The sequence below is a fragment of the Phocoena sinus genome, chromosome X (assembly GCF_008692025.1).
Source record: "Phocoena sinus isolate mPhoSin1 chromosome X, mPhoSin1.pri, whole genome shotgun sequence".
Classification (NCBI taxonomy): Eukaryota; Metazoa; Chordata; class Mammalia; order Artiodactyla; family Phocoenidae; genus Phocoena; species Phocoena sinus.
In genome coordinates, this window is record NC_045784.1 from 3,521,786 (window position 1) to 3,544,841 (window position 23,056).

The window sequence follows — 23,056 nt, forward strand, 5'->3', positions numbered from 1 at the left end:
TCTGCCTAAATCCAACTGCTCGAAGTGGAGAAACTTCCAAACCACTGACCATAAATAATAAAAACTGACAAAATAGCATGAGTCAAAATACCTCTAAAGCTGTGTTAAATGAAGGTGAGAGAGTTCACGGACGGTCAGCTGATGTGTACATAAAAAGATGTGACGCTCTGAGGAAAAGGTGCGAAACAGAAAATGATATTTTGATTCAGGAATGGAATTCAAGGCTCATACTTTTCTTTAAGATATACAATTTTTAAGTTACTTTAGGGGACTTCCCTGGTGGTGCAGTGGTTAAGAACCCGCATGCCAATGCAGGGGACACGGGTTCGAGCCCCGGTCCAGGAAGATCCCACATGCCGCGGAGCAACCAAGCCCATGTGCCGCAACTACTGAGCCCACGAGCCACAACTACTGAGCCCACGTGCCACAACTACTGAGCCTGCGCTCTAGAGCCCGCGAGCCGCAACTACTGGGCCCGCATGCCACAACTAATGGGCCTGCATGCCACAACTACTGAAGCCTGCATGCCTAGAGCCTGTGCTCCACAACAAGAGAAGCCACCGCAATGAGAAGACCGTGCACCCCAACGAAGAGTAGCCCCCGCTCGCCGCAACTAGAGAAAGCCCGCGTGCAGCAACGAAGACCCAACGCAGCCAAAAATAAATAAGTTACTTTAGATAAACATTAGGTGTGCTCAGAGACCCTTTTCAGGAGTGAAAACTCCCTAAGCTCTTCAACTACTTCTACTCTGGAGTACGAGTGATTTTTTTATCACCACTGACACATTTTACGTATAGGATTTTTGCCGTTAAATATATATGCATATGTATATGTCATCATGTTTTTTTTTTTTTTCTTTGCACTGCAACTGTCAGTGTTTCCTGGTGATCCTTCTTCTGCAGAGGCTACACCTTGACTCAGTGAGATTCTGGCTCTTTGCCAAAGGTTTTCAACACCAGGTGCACCCACGGTCTGACAACAAACAATTCATTTGGATGGAAATTTTCTCCATCCTTGCATCACAAGTGTCATGCATTAAATTATAGGTGACAAATGCAAAAACAGGTGCTTTAGAGTGTGACTTCCTAACGAGGGACCAATTAAGAAGGATGAATGAAAAAAGTACATTACAGATGAATTGGAAAATACTGGACTAATGTAACTATGGGCAAATCGTGTGCTTTGGTAGTTGTTCGTTACTTTGCGAAATGTTGGAAAAACCAAGCCATTAATTACACTAAGGAAGAGACAGTTGGTGCAACCTTTCTCTGTCACTCAAGTCAAAAACAGGCTCAGCCAGAATTATGGCTCAAGGGGAATTCTCACTCACCCTCAGGGGAATCATGGCAATGTTTTGTGGTTACAACTAGGAAACCTATTCCAGGTCACCAGCAGCAAGAGTTTTCTCTGGAATAAAAACTGGTGGGTCTAACAACTGAGAAAGGTTAGGCCAATCCCAACAGCATGATGGGGCTGCCTTTCTATCCTCATGTTTGTGATGCAAAAGCCACTCAACAGCCTTGCAGCCTCCAAGACAAATGCTTGTATTAAAAATTAGTCCCCAGCGAGCTTGTATGTCTCCTCCAATAATTCGGACTTGATTTTGCAGGTAATGCAACGTGACAAGGTAACGACCTGCCAAAACGAATCAAATCCAGTCAAAACTTGAAAGACAGTGTGTTCTAAGCCTCTTTGGGGAAAACAAAACAAAACAAAACATACATCTCTTTACGGACTACCAGCTTTGGCTATTAATGTCCTTGTGATAGATCTGAAATAAAAAACTAAAAATTATATAAATATCCAAGCAGTTTAGTAATATATACTAAATCTCTATTTTTTAATACATATTATGTATTACTAAATCTCTCCATGTTATCTCTCTATATATTAGCTCTATATAAATATATCTCTATATATTACTAATACAGTAATAGTAATATATATTACTGATGTAGTAAATTAGTAATATATTAATAAATATTACTATTAATTAGAATATATTTAACATGTTATTAAATTTAATATATTTAACATATTTTTACATTTAATATATTTAATGTATTATTAAAATATATTAATATTCCTAAATTAGTAATATATTACTAAATCTCTCTCTACATAGAGATTTAGTAATATATAAAAATATACTTGAGAGAGAGGGAGAGAAATAGTGGGAGAAAAGAATTTCTAAACTGCACAAACATTATATATACATGAGTATATATATATATATATGATTATACATACGAGTATAAACATACATGCACATATGCATACATAAAACAGTAGATAGGTAAGACACCTATATTATATATGACTCATGTGGCAACATTAGGGTTCCCAGCTGTAACCCAAAAGAATTTGTTGCTTCCAGGACAGAAAGATAAAGGGTAGGAAGAATATATATACATTAAGGGTGGGGGCCAAACATCACCCTTACTGCAGATAAAAGCCACGTTGTACCGTTCTTACTATAATAACAATACACACACATAACACATGTGTATATCTGTGTGTATGTAATACCCATGTATATATTTGTAATAAATATGTAGAACAGAATTAAGGATGCAGATACAGACACATATTAGAATACATAATACAGTGTATCAAAGCAGAACTGGAAGATGTGGTTTTCTCCATTTTTAGAGGAGGGATTTGAAATGTAGCTTTTTAAACGTGTGACAAGTTGTTACAAGAACTGTCAAGAATATAGCAAAAACTTGTTTCTGGACCCCCAAACCCAGGATCTGTGCCAAAGAGCCCTTAATGCCCCCACCCCCGAAACCCCATATATATTTCGAGCACTTTTAGTTTTAAAATTCTACATAGGAAATTCCCTTGTAAAAAACAGCATACCCTTCAAGGATGTCAGAAATGGCAACTGGCCCTCAAGGCTGAATTACGGCATCTTCCTAGACAGAGTCAGGGTTAAATCCTGAGGCCATCAATACACTACACACTAAAATGGGAAGCCTCCTGGATTACACAATAAAAAGCAATAATCCATGCTGCCCTGTTCATCCAGCCTTCTCATCTACCTTGCTCAAGCACCTCTAATACTTTCCGACTTCACTTCAGGAGGAAAAACGTTTTTCCTGCACCAGGAAAAACGGCAGTAAAGCTACTGGGGGAAAGGACCCGAGTACATTTAAAGTTATCCGTGCGAACAGAAACAAATACTTAAACTTTTCCCACGGACTGTCCATGATCTGAAGATTTTAGACGTGTTGGTACTGCTGTCTTGCTTCACAAGGCATTTACGAGTCATCACAATGGGCTGCGGATCACAATGGTTAGTGATGGCTTTAAAAATGTATGTTTGGGGCTTCCCTGGTGGCACAGTGGTTGAGAGTCCACCTGCCGATGCAGGGGACACAGGTTTGTGCCCCGGTCCGGGAAGATCCCACATGTCGTGAAGCGGCTAGGTCCGTGAGCCATGGCCGCTGAGCCTGTGCGTCCGGAGCCTGTGCTCCGCAACGGGAGAGGCCACAACAGTGAGAGGCCCGCGTACCGCAGAAAATAAATAAATAAATAAATAAATAAGTGTTCTAGTCTCAAAAAAAAAAAAAAAATGTATGTTTGTTAAATACTCTGTTACTACTTATGTGTGGAATCTAAAAATAAAACGGGTGACTATAACAAGACAGAAGCAGACTCACAGGTATAGAGAGCAAATTAGTGGTGACCAGTGGGGAGAGGGAAAATGGGAGGGGCAGGATAGGGGGAGGGGATTAAGAGATACAAACTACCACGTTTAAAATAAACAGGCTACAAGGATGTAGTGTACAACACAGGGAATACAGATGATACTTTACAGTAAATTTAAATGGAGTACAATCTACAAAAATTTTGAATCACTATGTTTTGCAATATTATGTAGGTTTCAGGTGTATATAACTATCTTTTAATTTTAAAAAAATGTGGGTTTAGCCGAGTCACACCAATGCAATAAGGCAGGCAGACTGAGAAGCAAAAATGCTAACTTCAAACTCGAAATTATGTAGCAAGAGTATATTTTCTAGAAGTTACCACAAATCGAAAGTCGTTTGAAGAAAGAAGTGTCTGAAAACAAAACCCAAAAGGTTTAATGTGTTGCTTGCGGAGCAAAAACGTAGCTGGGCCTATAGATTCAAGTGTGTATGAAGCAAGTAATCAGCTGCTCTTATCCTATATTTGGAAAGTTCTGGCAAACTTTCAACATGGCATTTTCACGGGATGACTGATGGAAACATGGTTTCTGGTGGGAGGCTGGTGGCTGATGGGCTTGCTTTCCAAAGTACAAGGCTCTGTGGTTTGGCAGGTTTCAGACGCATCATTCCTGATGCATAGGTGACACCGATGGATGGGGTCACTCGGAAACCAGTTCTGGTGTTTTATGTGGCTGTGGAGGGGGAATGTCTTATTCTTTTTCCCCTTGAATTTGGAGCATAAGACCTTTGCATCCTCAGGCATGTCTCGTGCGTGGCTGGGTACACTCTTATGTACTTTGTCTATTTTATCTGCCTCTCCTCTACCCACCATGTTCGTCAATTGTCTATGTTCTTTGATTGTCTACTACTTTTAGTTTGACCTCCACACCTCGATCAAACCTGTGTGGTTCTGCTTTCCAAACTTTTCAAAGCCTGCCTTCTCCTTAGGAGCAATTTTCTTCACCAGGATTTCCAGGGGTCCCGTGGTCCTCTGCATAACATTCAAATAATAGTCACAGAGACCTCTACCAAGGAAGGCAGATATCTGGTGACAGGAATAATACTGTCCAGACTCCTTACACGCGCGGATAACTGATCACTTTCCTCTCTAGAAAATGTTTTGTTTGCCACTTCAAGATGTGTAGGTTGAGCTGCTCACGGTGTGAACAGATGTGAATTATAAGAAGCACGTCTCCCAAAATCATGTTCATTCTTACCTTTTCTGATCTCAGTTCTTACAGTGGATGTGGGAAGAAAAAAAATCAACATGTTGGGATAAAACTTCTAAAAGGATACACAAGTACTTTTCAAACCTTGCATTAGGAAGATGAGAGTCATATGTTGACATATGTTTATAATCTGTATGGATTCAGGAGAAGCTTGTGGTTTTCCATGTAGAAAACCAAACCAAAAAATGCCTTCAATCCTACAGCAGAGACGGCTAGATTTTCCCCGATATCCATTTCACTTTTCCTCTTCAGTTAATGAACTGTGGTCTTTGTTCAGCCCTGGTCAGTAGGGCATAGACTATTTTTCAGCCCCTCTTGGGATTGGGTGTGTCCATGAGACCATCGTGCACAACGGGAGGTAAAGATGCGTTGTCTGAGTAACATCCAGGGAACTTTAAGGCAGACAGGTGAGCTCTTTACACTAGCCGTTCCTTTCCGAACGGGAGGTTAAGAATTTACATTAAATCATGAAAAGACTCTGGACCTGCAACAAGGCAGAAAACCCCCTGATTTCTAATACCATCAATCACCATGCGAGTCCCAGAGCAATTATCTTCAAGCTACTTAAAGATTGACAGTCACTGTTCTTGGATGTTCAAGCCACTAAATGCATGGGATTTTGTTTTGTTTTCCACTACCAGTCCAAAACCTATGGGAAACTGAGCAGGGCCCTGTGGAGCTCCTGGGCACAAAAGCCTTCCTGTGTCCCCCGTTTCTTGATTACAGGAAATAGGCTTCATTCAGCCTCCATGACCTTCCCTGAATTCCAACGGGCAGATTCAAACAGTTGCTAATCAGGGAAGGGAGGGGATGCAGAGACAAGGGAGGAACAGTCAACAGAAACAACAGTGCAGCCTAGGGGCAGGTCCTGGTTTCCCCTCAAAGGATACATGTAACAATACCTTTGAGCCGTTTTTTGCAGATACTGAAACCTCCACCAGGCAGGAGAAGTTAACTGCGTGCTGCCCACCAGCACGCAGACCTCAGACCGGTTGGAACCAGAAGGTTGATGATGCTGACTCCCGATGACCTCACCACCAACCAATCAGAAGAGTGTCCACAAGCTGATCAGACGCCCTTTGAACCTTGACTATAAAACTCCTCCCTAACCCCCTCCGGGTCAGGACACAAAGTTTTTGAGGGCATTAGCCCACTGTGGCCCCTTTTGCCTGGCCAAAGCAAGAAAGGTATTCTCTTCTACTTTACCCAAAACTCCTCCGAGATTTAATTCAATGTCGGGATACAGAGGCTGGATTCGGCAACATAAGCGATCCAAATCTACTTTTAAATACAGTTTCTATCTTACAGTGGGGAAATGAATTCTCCCATGTATCTCTCTTACAAATAAATTGATTCCAGCCTATGTTCCTATGGTTATACTTGAATAAAACTGGTTTGATAAGAAGCTTAGTCTTCAACATGGGATGTCCACATTGCATGATATAATAAACATCATAAGGCATATTTATGTAAAGACCATCTTTAAAATTTTTTGGAATCTGAACATTTCATTATGGGAAATGTTATTCTGAGAAACGAATGCAGATGAGACACGTTTTATTTTCAGACACAACATTCCAATTGTACGTACACGTTAACTTCTTGCTTCTGTAACTGATATTGGCTATGTCAACTCTTCAACTATTTGTCTATGACAGGTAGGTAAATGTCTTGGGATTTCATGCCACTGTACGATGAGGTATGCACAAAGAGATTTTCTTAATAAAAATGTGTTATTGATGCAGTGCTAATCTAGTATATATTATGCTTTCTTACACATTCAAAAATGTTGCTTTTTGCCTGTTGGGTTTAACAATTTATCAATATAGATCACCTGGATTTAAAGAGCAGGTTAAGATAATGACATATACTTGAGGTACTTCAACAGATTCCAGGAAGCTTGAGATGTTTACAGCCCTTTATCAGAGGCCAGTAGGTGGGCACATAAATGATACCCAACTTTACAAACGTTTACAGCTAGTGGTAAGAATGCAGTAGCAAAGGAGTGTCATCTGTGCGGCTTCAGAGAGAAGGTGACACGTAAGTAGGTCTGGAAGCGTGAGTCTACAGTTGCCCAGCATTGAACTTCTCCAGCCAACTCTTCCTCTTGCAAGTGCTAACTACTACCTGCTCGGATTCAAGTCCTTACTGACGCGACCTCAATTGTGCTTATTTCTCCCTTTGTGTTTTGTTCTCTTGTTCATGAAGGGTAAGGAATGGGCATCCCCAGGAAAGGGAAGAGAATGAAAAGATACAAAGAAGGACAGATATGGGGTGTCACTGAATGGATGGTTAGTGCCGATTCATGGGGTGTAAGACTATGTTAATTAACCAGTGATGCAAGTGGTTGATGGTAAATGCTCCACTGTTGCTCAAGCAGGGGCTACTTCAAGGCATAACAAAGGGACTAAATGTGAGGGTATTTGCAGATACCTCGTTCAACACAGCAAACTGAACTCTTTTTGTCCCCATAAACTCACCAGGCGGATTAAAGGAAAGCATGCTTACGAAGCAAAAATTCACAAGGAGAGCAAATGACAGCATATTCAAGATTTCAGCAAAATAATGCAAACTGGAAGTCAGATGGATACATGCAATGTGTCCAGATTAAGAGAAAGGGAGTAAAACCAGGAAATAGGACAAGTCTTGGCCCCAAACGCCAGGAATGCTAGTAATTAGTGGTGTAAGAGGCCTCTGAAGGTGGAATGCCAGGTGGGGATAAAGCAGGACTTGCTTGAAAAACTCAGTCTCCCAATCCCCATATCCCATCCCACAGAGCTAGAAAAATCACCTCCTACTGGACCTGGCATTTGACCCACTGGAGATCATTTATCTCCATGGGGCTCCATCCTTCCAACCACCAACCATGGCTAGTGGGCAGCGGGTGGATTTATACAGAAAACAAGGGAATTAAGGTAAAGTCTATACATCAAATGTTGAGATGCTAAGCCCAGTCTCCAGTGGATTCTAAAAATTGCTAACAGCACGGGTTAAAACATTTCTCTCCAGGAAAACAGAGACGAGAAAACAGAAAAGATAACGGCATTTACATGTCCCTATTGTCCCCCATTTAAGTGTGAGCCCCACGTGTCGGCAAAACCTGTCCAGACACAGAGCTTCCATCTTTGTTTTAGTGCCTCTCTTGTACCTACGAGAGGGCCACTGAGGATCACCCGGCATTCGAAGTGATACTCGATGTAGTGCAAGATAGACAAACAGAGGGAACTCTGAACAGTGGTTCTCAAAAGTGTCCAAGTGTGGACTGGGGACATCTGGGGGCCCGCAAGGTCAAGGGTCTTAATAACACGAGTTGATTTACTGCTTGCATCTCTTTTTCTGAGACTGTACATACAGTGATGTTTACCACACGTTACACAGATTTAGACATCACGACACGCTAAATGCAAAGGGGATAGGAGACGCCGGCTGGGTCTAGTCTGGTTAGCTAGTCACGCAATAGAGCTGTAAGAACCTAAGGTATTTCCTCTATTCTCACTGCTTTTTGGAAAACATACCTCCTTTAAAAAAGATGCATTATTGTTTTTTTTTTTAATGGCATTTGTTTGTTATTTTAAACTGGATAAAAAACATCTAAAAAAATTCTTATTTCTAATTTCTAATGTAACCCTCCTGCAAAAAAAAAAAAAAAAAAAAAAAACCTGTGTGGTGCACATCATTTCACACATGGATCAGAAAGGTGGACTTGGGCTTCCCTGGTGGCGCCGTGATTGAGCGTCCGCCTGCCGATGCAGGGGACACGGGTTCGTGCCCCAGTCCAGGAAGATCCCACATGCTTGCGTACCGCAAAAAAAAAAAAGAAAGGTGGACTGGCTCTGCAGGTGCCTGTTTCTATTCCTCTAGGCTTGGTTTTTACATCCTTCCATTTTCTAGGGACAGAAATTTTTTCCCACCTGATAGGGTGTGTTGTAAGAGACTGCCCTTACCTTATATTTAGTAATTTCCTGTGTGTGCGCGCGTGTGTGTTCACACATATATCCATATATATACACCATATATGTCATATATGGGTATGTATACATATATCTACAGATATCGACAGATAAATAGATGAGAGGGAGGTGACTTATAGATAACAGTGTTGGGTTGAACCCCGCAGACCTGCGAGCTTTGTAGTTGCCCAGCAATGGGGACCGAGGAAAGAGGCCCGAGATGGGGACAGAAGCAGGCGATCTTAAGCAAAAGGTCTTGGGGCAACACCTTCACCATGTCCAGCAGACGACAAAGAGGACACGGCAATAACCTTTGCTACTCGGGGGAGAAGGAGGCTACCATTTATAGGGGAAGTGACATCAGGTTGGCTCCTCTGTTACCAGGGAAACCAGCACCTGGATGAGGGGGCAATCACGTAGGCAGTTAGCCATTAAGTCCTATAATTTAGAGGATTGGATTGTCCTGTGAACAAAGCAGTGACTGGTCCAGAGAGCAAGAGACCAGCCGCCTTGAGCGGACTGACCATACACTGCTCCCGCCACATACCCTGCACGACCCTTGCAATCTCGGTCCACCTCGCTTCCGAGGTATCCCTGGGGTCAGGGGTGCAGAGGGGCACTGCAACCAAATACTGCAAATGCGACGCAGACGCCGGCACCTAGAGAGTATCAAGATTAACCCAAGTTCTCATGGGTCCAATTTTTCAGGAAAGTGCACAGCCGGACAACCAGGGCATCTCCCTGTAAACCCAGGGTCCAGACTCATTTCCCAGTGAGGCCATCACTGCCACCCAGTCCGCTCAGGCAAAGGACAAAACATAAGACATTTAACAGGCACAATACAGGGAGAATCACGACCATTAAGCAGATACAAGCAAGGACAGCCTTCTGAGACAACGCCAACTCCGCCTGTGTTTTTTGTCCTGTTCCGCAGTACCCGTCCACCCTCCATCCACATAGCTGGTGCCGAGTACTAGAGAGACGTTCTAAGACACCACAGGGTTAACAGAATGTTGCCTTTCTCCATTAGGGAACCTGGATTCATGCCATTAGGAGTCCTACATGGGGCCGGGTAAAGACAGGTGAAATCTCTAAGTCACGTTCTATCCTGTCTCCCATGGGGGGCGGCCACCCCAAACCACCGGGGACTTACCTGCCACGTCCAGGGCCATTTTGCAATGTGTTCCCCCAGGGTAGGTCCACCGGCAAGGGCAAATGCGAGTTGCTGTGCTCACCGATAGCTGCAGCAGCGTTTCAGTCCTTTGGTGGTCAACAGTTGAACTCGGATGGTGTTGACTAGTTAGTCGCCGCTGGGTTAACATGGCGTAAGCACTGGGTCAGTGGTCCCTGGGATGTATCCACACGTTTGAGAGCAAAGTTTCCCATCTCACTGAAGTCATCCCTACGCAGCCGGGCAGCCGCGGGATTTTAAGGAGGATAGAAAGGCAGGGGTTTGTCCTTTGTACCGGCCCATCTCTGACCTTTATGGCTGCTAAAGTGGGTTGCTGTATCCCCGCCCGTGTCCGTGGGGGTCCCATAGGCCACGCACAACTGTTGTAGAACCCAAATAGTGGGGTTTTGCATTGCTAGATGAAGCGCGCCGGCGTTTTTTTAACGTCGCCCACCTGAAGTAATGCACTGTAGACAGCATACAGCTGGGCTCACATCCCGCCATAACCTTGCTCTACCCGCTTCCATGGCTGCGACCAGCCCAACAGTACTCGGGTTACTTTGCCATCGCCACAAGCTCCAACGTTCTGGGTAACCAGCCACATCCAGATCACAAGCCTGTCCCTGCGGTGATACCCCTAAAGCCTGTGAGGGATATCGTGAGCCAGGAGCACATGGCTGCTACCTTCAAACTCCAAAGAGACTCTGAGGTGAAGACGGCGTCCTCGATACAGTGGGAAAGCAAGATTCTTCTCATGGGGGTCAGCTGCCACAGGGCTGCACAAGCTAGCAGGCGGCCTCGTTGGGATCACCCCCCTAATTTTCCATGCTCTGTCCTTATTTCCCGATGTCTCAGCACCTACTGGGGTTTCCTCGGCCTCCTGGCTGGCTCACGAATTTGGGGGCTGCAGCCAGCAGGTTTGCAAAGCTTGTAGCTGCCCAGCCTGAAGACCCAAGAAAGAGCTGGGAGTCAGCAACAGAGACTCGAGGGTTTAAGAGATGGGGGACCTTACACGTCTGAAGCAGGGCCCTAGAGCAACACCCGACCATGCGCAGCAGGCAACCGACGAGCCGCAGCAGCCATCTTCACTACCCCGGGGGCGGAGAAGGCCACCATTTATAGGCGGGGATTTACGTCAGATTGTCTCATCAGTTACCAGGGAAACCAGCGGCTGGGGCTGGGGGCAAGCCTGTAGGCAGTTACTGATTAAGCCCTATAATTAAGAGGATTGGAGAGTCCTGCGAGTGAAGCACTGACTGGTCAAGTGGGGGATGGACAGAAAGCATGAGAACCGCCATCTGCAACGGTCTGACCACTCAGATAGATAGACGTAGAATTTCCTGGCGGTCCAGTGGTTAGGACTTGGTGCTTTCACTGCAGGTGGCCCGGGTCCATTTCCTGGTCAGGGAAATAAGATCCCACAGGCCACGTAGTGTGGCCAAAAAAGAAAAGCAGAGAGACAAATAGGTAGATAGATAAATATATGATGGGTATGATTACCATCAGATTCTGTTTTCTCCCCCAAAACTTCTAGATAATTTGACACAAATGACTGTATTATAAAAATAGTATGCCTTTTTCCCCCCCAAATTGTCTCATGTATTACCTCATTTGAACCATCTGCTAATTTCTCCTTAACCAGTGACCTGGCTTCTATTGGGTGTCATCCATAACATTTGGAGGAACAGTGGTGCGAACGTAAATTAGACCAGCATCTTTCGGTCTGAAAGCAGCATGTGTTCATTGTTTCCGAAGAAATGCATGTTAGGACTCCACGTTGGAAAGAGTTCCCTCCACCTCAGAACTCATCAGAACCTTTGTTTTCAAGTCATCTTTCCCCAATGCTGTGTAATGTTTCAAAACCCAATCCTTTGAATCAAACAATGAGTTACCCTCCACCCCTACCTTTTTTTTGTTTACGGTAGGTAATTTTCTCTCTAGCTCCCTGCAGGTGAATTCAGACCAGGAAGTAAATACGTTTTCAAGTTAGAAAGCACCATGTAATTTGAAATGTAGAATGGAGCAAATTCCAAGACGGAGACATTTGCCCAAAGGCACAAATTATTTTCCAGAGAGTGTGTCTGCTAATCCACAACTGCCAGATACATGGTGCTTTAGTAAGACGTGCAATCGAAAAGGAAAACTAATACAAATACTTCTTTGTGCCGATTAACTCCAGCTGGGGTCGGCGGCCACACAACGCGACGTTCTACAAACGTAATGTAAACTCTTTTCAAAAAAGCAGGGCCAAGCGTCCTTAAACCTATTCTAATTCAGCCATGTGTTGCTTCCCCTATGTGCTAAGGTTCTGTCTGTTTATGTTCAAGTTGATGGCAAAGCTGTGAACCGCTGCTGGGAATTGGAATGTGACGCACTTTGCACAAAAGAGACTACAGACAAATAATGCAGTGGAGTTGATGGGAAGATAAACAGAGCAGGGGAAATTACATCCTTCTGTCATCTCGTAACAGAGCAGGACCTTATGGGGCCTTCCCAGGACAGAACCACCCCGACACAGGGCCTCCACCTGCCTCTTGTTTGTACAAAAACTTTGGCCAAAGAACAAGTTCAATCAGAGAAGAAAAAGCAGAAGCAAAGGAAAGCAGTCAAACAAGGCAAAATAATAATACTTGAGCCATTAAACAAAGTCAAGGACATTTAGCTCCTCCTCAAGAGCGACAGATCATATTCTGAGCCGCATCCTGTGAGCTATTCTGTAGATACTGAAACCCCCAGCAGGTGGAAGAAGTTAACTACATGATGACCATACTGTAGCCAGGACATAAGCTGCCACATTTCCAAGAACTGGCCTCAAGGAGGTGGGAACAAACCGACCCTGGAACTGAAGATTAACTGTGCTTAAAGCAATCAAGATGACGCTGACCAGACCACCGCAGGGCCAATTTCAAGATAATGGTTGGAGCTGACGGCACTGTTTCTGCCTGGAGCCCCTCCTCCAACATTGTTCTGTGTCCGTGTTTATTTCATGCTTTTCCTTTGATTCCTGATGCGACGCACCCTTTGTCATATGTTCTTGAACGTTTACATGTTTTTCCATGGATACATCCTTTCATATTTTAAAATTATTCTAGGAGTCTGATTATCCTATTAATTTTTCTTACAGACTTGCAGCACTTGGCTTTTAATTGAAGTATACTTGACTTACCATGTTTCAGGTGAGTCACTTTGCTGTACACCTGAAAAGTTATATATATATATATAATTATATATATATAATTTTTCAGATTCTTTTCCATTATAGGTTATTACAAGATATTGAATGTTGTTCCCTGCACCATTCAGTAGGTCCTTGTTGTTTATCTATTTTATATATAGTAGTGAGTATATGTTAATCCCAAACTCCTAATTTATCACTCCTCTCCTTTCCCCTTTGGTAACCATAAACTTGTTTTCTGTCTGTAAGTCTATTTCATAAATAAGTTCATTTGTATTATTTTTTAGATTCCTCATGTAAGTGATATCATATGATATTTGTTTTTCTCTGCCTGACTTACTTCATTTACTATGACCATCTCTAGGGGCATCCATGTTGCTGCAAATAGCATTATTTCATTCTTTTTTAATGGCTGAGTAATATTCCATTTTGTGTGTGTGTGTGTGTGTGTGTGTGTGTGTGTGTGTGTGTGTGTGTGTGTATTACATCTTCTTTAGCCATTCATGTGTCGATGGACATTTGGGTGAAGTACTCTTTCTTAAAATACTGAAATTGGTCCATCCCTCCTCCCATGTGTTGAAATGATAGAAGAGGTAAGACCACCATTTCAGTTTTTGTTACTTTGCTTCCTTATGGCTTCTATATGATCAATAGAATCTTTGGTATCCAATATGATGATTTTATGATTCTCTGCTGTCAGGTAAAATTTAGGAAGACCGTTCCACTGCCAAATCTAGAACATATTATCCCTCTTTTCTCCTAATAATTTTTTTTTGTTTTGGTTTTATTTCAGATTTTTAAGACTTTTTAAATCTTATTTGTGCAGGCAGGAATCTACCTTTGTCACCGTCCCTCTTACATAGGCAAATATCCTAACACCAGTTAGGCAAATGACTCATTGATTTGATATAATCTTCTAATATACGATAAATGCCTTATACTCTTGGATCTGCCTTAGATTTAAAATTCGGTTTCTTAACGCTATATTTTTTTCTTTCTGTGTTTCAGTTATCTACTGTTTCTATTACAGTAGTAGAGAAGGATGCATTCATAGCTGGGGAAGGACTGTTTTCCCCCTTAATATCTCTTTCTCAAAATCTTTTTCTTAATCATCATAGCATATTTCTCAACCCCAAAATGTGAGACTTACTTTGGTAAATTATGCCCAAACTCCTATCCTTTTGATGGAACCACATCCCGCTTATAGAGTAATTTAAGATGGATGGGTATCTTTAGCACAGCATTTCTAAGTTATAAGAAAAGAATGTATTGGTTTCAAATAGTAAATAGCCCTAAAGCACGTGATAAGAGAACCTTATTTATACACCCAATATAAGATTCTCGGGACCATGGTGTTTTCCTGAATTATTTGGAAGCCATGGAAGCCATAGAATATTCTGATGATACATGGAAGCCGGATTTTGCACGAGCTGGTTTATATCCGACCTAAACCTGTTAAGATTTAGTAACTGATCTTGAAAGGAAAGAACATTATGCATTAATTGACTTCTGAAGGCTTTTCATCTCAGATCCCTCAGTTGAAAACAGCTGGTGTAGCAGGTGGCCGTGACGGTACATGCATGCAATGGTGGAAAATACCAACTCAAAGTTTTCCGAAATAAAACAAATAACAGTAGATGCGACAGATCCTAACTACCGTGGTGTAGAGAAACCACTAAACGTTATTAACAAGGCACGCTGTAATATAATTCCTTGGCTTTATAAAAGTGACTTTGTCTTGGTGTCAGCATCAGATTCACAATTAATCATTTTCTCTTCCACGTACCTAAGTAAAGAAAACCACACGAATGCAGAACTATATGTAGAAAGCCTGAATGATTTTAAGTTGCACGTGGCTGAAAACCAGGTTTCTGGACGTTTTCTCTGATCTAGTGCACTTTCAATCTCACTGGAGACAAAACAGTGTGTGTTGAATAATTAAACACCACACTTAGGCAACGGTGTGGTGTTCATCTAAAGCAAGGACTTCATTCCTAGAAACTGCTCGATTTGGCGAGATTTGAGAGGTAATTGCTTCTGGTCCCACATAGAAACATATTTCTCTGAAGTCAACACACACGCACACATGCACACGCACGCACACACACACACACACGAGAAAAAAGCTCACAGTTACATTGACAGTCTTCCAAAATGAACTTTCCAAATTGAATATTTCACTTTTGGGGATTAATAATATTGTCAATGATTCAGCCTCATTTTGATAAAGAGATGGTTAATGAATATCCTACATTTGCTTTATTGGCCAAAGCCTGTTTTCCAGAGGTCGAATTAAAGAAGGTCAGGAGACAGGAAACTCGATTTGTGGATAGTTTTAAAATATATTATAGTAAAAGTTGAGCAAAAGTTAACTTGTAATAACTTCTAAAGACCCTCAAAGAATGCAGGAACATTATTTTTTGTGCTCCGATCACTGAGGTCAGAGTGATTCCAGGGACCATGTAGCTGGTCTCTTCTTTTTTTTTTTTTTTTTACATTTTTATCAGAGTATAATTGCTTTACGATGGTCTGTTAGTTTCTGCTTTATAAAAAAGTGAATCAGCTATATGTATACATATATCCCCATATCTCCTCCCTCTTGCATCTCCCACCCACCCTCCCTATCCCACCCCTCTAGGTGATCACAAAGCACCCAGCTGATCTCCCTGTGCTATGCGGCTGCTTCCCACTAGCTATCTATTTTACATCTCGTAGTGTGTATATGTCCGTGCCACTCTCTCACTTCGTCCCAGCTTACCCTTCCCCCACCCCTTGTCCTCAAGTCCATGCTCTAGTAGGTCTGTGTCTTTATTCCCGTCTTACCCCTAGGTTCTTCATGACCTTTTTTTTTTTTTTAGATTCCATATATATGTGTTAGCATACGGTGTTTGTTTTTCTCTTTCTGACTTACTTCACTCTGTATGACAGACTCTGTCTCTAAGGATATCCCCGTCATATCCCCCCTGATATCACCAGGTACTCATATGCTAGTCATCCACATGTTCACCTTCCAGACCCAATAAGTCCAAGGGTGCTTTCTGTCAACTAAAATAAGACACTCAACAACCAATGACAGTGATGAGCTTGGTCTTGGTCCATTGTCTAGGTAACAATAATGCTATATCCGTCCCTCTCTAAGCACCCTCACAAACCTCTTTCACCTTCCCTTTCTAGTCTCTCATTCCCACTGTGCGCTCCATTGTACCTACAGATCCTATTTTGGGATGGTAACATTAATTTTATTCTTGAGGCTTTTGTTTGTTTGTTTGTTTTCAAACTTGACCCAAATCTAATCTAAATTGAGGGATTCTCTCAAATAATTAGGACTGGCATGCTTTTTGTAAATTCTGGAATCATTATAAATACAGTAGGGGAAATCACTGTGCTAAGTGAACAAGTGATTCTATCCAAACACAAGACGAAATGGTCTGGAAGGAAACGAAGTGGCCTCCTTTCTCCAGATCCATTTCAGAAACAGTCTAAACTGCACTCAGAGGAAACACCTGCAATGAAACCTTCCTAAAAGCCTCGGCCATCTCCTCCCACTGCCCTGGACTCCCGCCCGCCCCGGGCTGTGAATTCCCCCTCCACGGGCTAGGACAGCTGCCGCAGAGAAAGAAAGTCCATCTTCATCAAAACAGGCTTTGAAGCCCTTCTGCAGATAAACAGTCTTCATTTATGAACGACTTAATACTTTGATAAAAGAACACTTTGTTAAGTGGCTTGGCTTTTGAAAACAGCCCACACGGATATTTGCATGAGTCCTTTAAAGACTATCAGACAACATGAGGTGGCTAAAAATATTGTCCCAGGCTTCTGGTAAACCTACACAATCTATCCCTGCCAGGGATGGGAAAAGATTACCAAACCCTTTGGCTTGACTTAGCTTGTGCCAAAATAGAATTCTTCCTTTGGGAACCATCTGAATTTCATGTGTGTGACTGTATTCTTCATCCTTTAATAACTTATCCACATGAAGGCTCTTTTTGAAATTTTCAGTCGAAACTAGGAGACTAGTGAGAATGGGTAACTAGAATAGTCAGTAACAGTAAACTATAAACTGAACTGGGTCCCTAAAACATTGTTTCCCCAGAAATGGTGGCTCTGTTGTATTCTTGTTTCAGAAAGGCAGTGAACATAAAGCACAGCAGGAATAGTGCGTGAAAATCTCATTTGCACTTACAATGCCTGTGGGTCTTTTAAGCCTAAGTGATGGAACGAATAGCATCGCTATTTTAGTGTATTGCATGTATTATGCCAAATAGGAGGGGCGTTGCTTACTGTGTATCTGTAGGGGGTGGGGAATTTATGAAATGCCACAGTGATTTTCAAGTTAAAAGAGAATTCACATCCGATGACCTAGTTCTTTCTTTTCTTTGGGAAATCCCAAGACACAAGCAATAACGTACACATTAAAATGCAATCAGACATGAAGCAAAACAGGAACATTAAAAAAACCTAAGAGAAATAAGAAAACTATTAAGAGAAGTGGGCAAAAAAGTGAACATATCAATATCTCTAAGTCTGATGTCGCAACAGTGAGGAGATGGAAATCAATCACATTCAAAATATAAAAATGAATGTTGTTAAATCCTCTTTATAGAACAGATTTGTGGTTGCCACTGGGGGAGGGGGGTGGGGGAGGAATAGATTGGGAGTCTGGGATTAGCAGACACAAACTAGTATATATAGAACAGATAAGCAACAAGGTCCTACCATATAGCACAGGGAACTATATTCAATATCCTGTGATAAACCATAATGGAAAAGAATATGAAAAAGAATATATATATGTATAACTGAGACACTTTGTGCTACAGCAGAAATTAACACAATAGTGTAAATCAACTATACTTTAATCAAATTTAAAAAATAAAAATAGGGACTTTCCCGGCAGTCCAGTGGTTAAGACTCTGCGCTTCCAATGCACGGGACGCAGGTTCGAATCCTGGCTGGGGAACAAAGATCCCACGTGCCACGTGGCCAAAATAAATAAATAATTTTTTTAAAATCCTCTTTATAAATATACATAGAAAAATGGGACTGCTATAGAAAACTACCATGTTTTAAATGAAAAGTCAGGAGTAAGAGGTGACATGATGCATCAACCATTGGCCAACATGGACTAAGGAGGACCTTACACAATAGAATAGAAGACAGCTTTCAAGGAAGTAGCTATCAGGACACAGAGAATAGTGATCTTTGAGAGACTCAAGATGAACCAGTTGAAACCCTCAATTGCCTGGGCTTATTGTGTTCAGTGTTTCCAAGCCATGACCTAGGAAGGGGAATCTAGGCAGACCCCAGAAAATTTCTCTGAATCTTAGGAGACCAAGGCAGGTAGGTTCTCAGGACAGAGTACCAGGAAAGAGATGGTTTCACCCAGACAGAAGAAAGGAGATCTGCAAAGAATCCTCCCCATGTTGTCAGCTGAGTAAATATCAGTGCATATATGTAAGGAAACAATTACTCAAGCTTCTCAAAGCTGGGGAAAAACAAAAACCTAAAATTTCCCACAGATCACCCAGGACCAGGATCAGTTCCTGTTCCAACCATCCATCCTGGAAAACCTCATGAAGGTTGCATGGGATATTGGATAAGATGCTCATTGATGGATAATTAGCTTCCACCTGACAACCAGTCTGGTCCAATCTAACAAATATTAACAGCAAGATGTAAAAATGTCAAGCTGTGTCCACATGATTTAAGTGTGTCCCAGAACAAGTGTCAAAGATATCCATAAGAATACAAAAATATCCAGCATCCAACAAGGTCAAATGCACAATGGCCAGCATCCAATCAAAAATACTGCATAAGATACAATCATGTACAGAAACCAATTGTGTTTCTATACACTGGCTAAAGGAATCAAATCCAAAACACCCTTTATCAAAAAACAAATACCTTTGACCATGGCATCAAAAATACAGAATACATAGGGGCAAATCGAACAAAAGATTTTAAAGACCTGTACACTGTCAACCAAAAAAAGTGTTCCTGAGAAATGTACAGTGTTAAGAGTCAGAAAAATCAGTACTGTTAAGATGTCAACTATCTTCAGACTGATCTATATATTCAATTAAATGTCAATCAAGCCCCCAGCAGGCTTTTGGGTAGAAAATGACAAGCTGAATTTGAGATGCATATGGAAGTGCAAAGGATGTAGCCTGATCACAATGACTTCGAAAAAAAAAGAATGAAGTTGGAGAACACACATTACACATATTACCTTATTTTAAAGCTACCATAATCAAGACGGTATGCCATCACCAACAACATAGACAAATAAACCAGTAGAACAGAATACACTGTCCAGAAATACACTCACGTATGAACAACTGATTTCTGAAAAACTGTTCTAAGGTAATTCAGTGGAGAAAGGACGGTTTTTTAAACAAATAATACTGGAGCAGATATCCATATGCCAATCCTCCCCCACCAAAAAACACCTGAGTGTATACCTTGCATTAAAAAATTAACTCAAAATGAACCATGGCTTGAATTTAAATTTGGATTTAAAACCTAAATCTATATAAGAGAAAGAAATGTGACCTAGGGTTAGCCAATGATTTCTTAGATATGACACCAAAATCACAATCCATAAAAAAATTATAAACAGAACTTTAAAATTAATAGTACCTGCTCTTCAAAAGACACTGTTAAGAGAATCACAGTACAGCTTGGCCTGGCACCCTCAAGGTGCGGCTTTTTAGAGTCTGAGCTCTGGGTCAGTCATGTGGCTGACAGGGTCTTGGTGCTCTGGCAGGGTGTCAGGCCTGTGCCTCTGAGGTGGGAGACCCAAGTTCAGGACATTGGTCCACCAGAGACCTCCTGGCTCCATGTAATATCAAATGGTGAAAGCTCTCCCAGAGATCTCCATCTCAACATTACGACCCAGCTCCACTCAACAACCAGCAAGTTCCAGTGCTGGACACCCCATGCCAAACAACTAGCAAGACAGGAACACAACCCCACCCATTAGCAGACAGACTGCCTAAAATCATAATAAGGTCACAGACACCCCAAAACACACCACCGGACACGGTCCTGCCCACCAGAAAGACAAGATCCAGCCTCATCCACCAGAACACAGGCAACAGTCCCCTCCACCAGGAAGCCTACACAACCTACTGAACCAACCTTACCCAGCGGGGGCAGACACCAAAAACAACGGGAACTACGAACCTGCAGCCTGTGAAAAGGAAACTTCAAACACAGTAAGTTAAGCAAAATGAGAAGACAGAGAAACACATGGCAGATGAAGGAGCAAGCTAAAAACCCACCGGACCAAACACATGAAGAGGAAACAGGCAGTCTACCTGAAAAAGAATTCAGAGTAATGGTAGTAAAGATGATCTAAAACCTTGGAAATAGCATGGAGAAAATACAAGAAACATTTAACGAGGACCTAGAAGAACGAATGAGCAAATAAACAATGATGAACAACACAATAAATGAAATTAAAAATTCTCTAGAACGAATCAAAAGCAGAATAACTGAGGCAGAAGAATGGATAGCTGACCTGGAAGATAAAATATTGGAAATAACTACTGCAGAGCAGAAAAAAGAAAAAAGAATAAAAAGAATTGAGGACACTCTCAGAGACCTCTGGAACAACATTAAATGTACCAACATTCGAATTATAGGGATCCCAGAAGAAGAAGAGAAAAGGAAGGGGACGGAGAAAATATTTGAAGAGATTATGGTTGAAAACTTCCCTAATATGGGAAAGGAAACAGTCAAGTCCAGGAAGCGCAGAGAGTCCCATGCAGGATAAATCCAAGGACAAACACGTCAAGACACATATTAATCAAACTATTAAAAATTAAATATAAAGAAAAAGTATTAAAAGCAGCAAGGGAAAAACAACAGATAACACACAAGGGAATCCCCATAAGGTTAACAGCTGATCTTTCAGCAGAAACTCTGCAAGTCAGAAGGGAGTGGTGAGAAATATTTAAAGTGATGAAAGGGAAAAACCTACAACCAAGACTACTCTGCCCAGCAAGGATCTCTTTCAGATTCAAAGGAGAAATTAAAACCTTTATAGACAAGCAAAAGCTAAGAGAATTCAGCACCACCAAACCAGCTTTACAACAAAAGCTAAAGGAACTTCTCTAGGCAGGAGACACAAGGGAAGGAAAAGACCAACAAAAACCAACCCAAAACAATTAGGAAAATGGTAATAGGAACATACATATTGATAATTACCTTAAATGTAAATGGATTAAATGCTCCAACCAAAAGACACAGACTGGTTGAATGGATAACAAAACAAGACCCGTATATATGCTGTCTACAACACACCCACTTCATACCTAGGAACACATACAGACTGAAAGTGAGGGATGGAAAAAGATATTCCATGCAAATGGACATCAAAAGAAAGGTGGAACAGCAATTCTCACATCAGACAAAATAGACTTTAAAATAAAGACTATCAGAAGAGACAAAGAAGGACACTACATAATGATTAAGGGATCGATCCAAGAAGAAGATATAACAATTGTAAATATTTATGCACCCAACATAGGAGCACCTCAATACATAAGGCAAATACTAACAGCCAAAAAAGGGGAAATCGACAGTAACACAATCATAGTAGGGGACTTTGACACCCCACTTTCACCCATGGACAGATCATCCAAAATGAAAATAAATAAGGAAACATAAGCTTTAAATGATACATTAAACAAGATGGACTTAATTGATATTTATAGGACATTCAATCCAAAAACAACAGAATACACTTTCTTCTCAAGTGCTCATGGAACATTCTCCAGGATACATCATATCTTGGGTCACAAATCAAGCCTTGGTAAATTTAAGAAAATTGAAATCGTATCAAGTATCTTTTCCGACTACGGCGCTATGAGACTAGATATCAATTACAGGAAAAAACCTGTAAAAAATACAAAAAAAATTGGACGCCAAACAACACACTACTAAATAACCAAGAGATCACTGAATAAATCAAAGAGGAAATCAAAAAATACCTAGAGACAAATGACAATGAAAATACAGAAACCCAAAACCTATGGGATGCAGCAAAAGCAGTTTTTAGAGGGAAGTTTATAGCAATACAATCCTACTTAAAGAAACAAGAAAAATATGAAATAAACAACCTAACCTTTCACCTAAAGCAATTAGAGAAAGAAGAACAAAAGAACCCCAAAGTCATCAGAAGGAAAGAAATCATAAAGATCAGATCAGAAATAAATGAAAAAGAAATGAAGGAAACAACAGCAAAGATCAATCAAAACTAAAAGCTGGTTCTCTGTGAAGATAAACAAAATTGATCAACCTTTAGCCAGACTCATCAAGAAAAAATGGGAGAAGACTGAAATCAATAGAATTAGAAATGAAAAAGGAGAAGTAACAACTGACACTGCAGAAATACAAAGGATAATGAGAGATTACTACAAGCAACTCTATGCCAATAAAATGGACAACCTGGAAGAAATGGACAAATTCTTAGAAATGCACAACCTTCTGAGACGGAACCAGGAAGAAATAGAAAATATAAAAAGACCGATCACAAGCACTGAAATTGAGACTGTGATTAAAAATCTTCCAACAAACAAAAGCCCAGGACCAGATGCCTTCACAGGCGAATTCTATCAAACATTTAGAGAAGAGCTAACACCCATCCTTCTCAAACTCCTCCAAAATATAGCAGAGGGAGGAACACTCCCAAACTCATTCTACAAGGCCACCATCATCCTGACACCAAAACCAGACCAAGGTGTCACAAAAAAAGAAAACTACAGGCCAATATCACTGATGAACATAGATGCAAAAGTCCTCAACAAAATATTAGCAAACAGAATCCAACA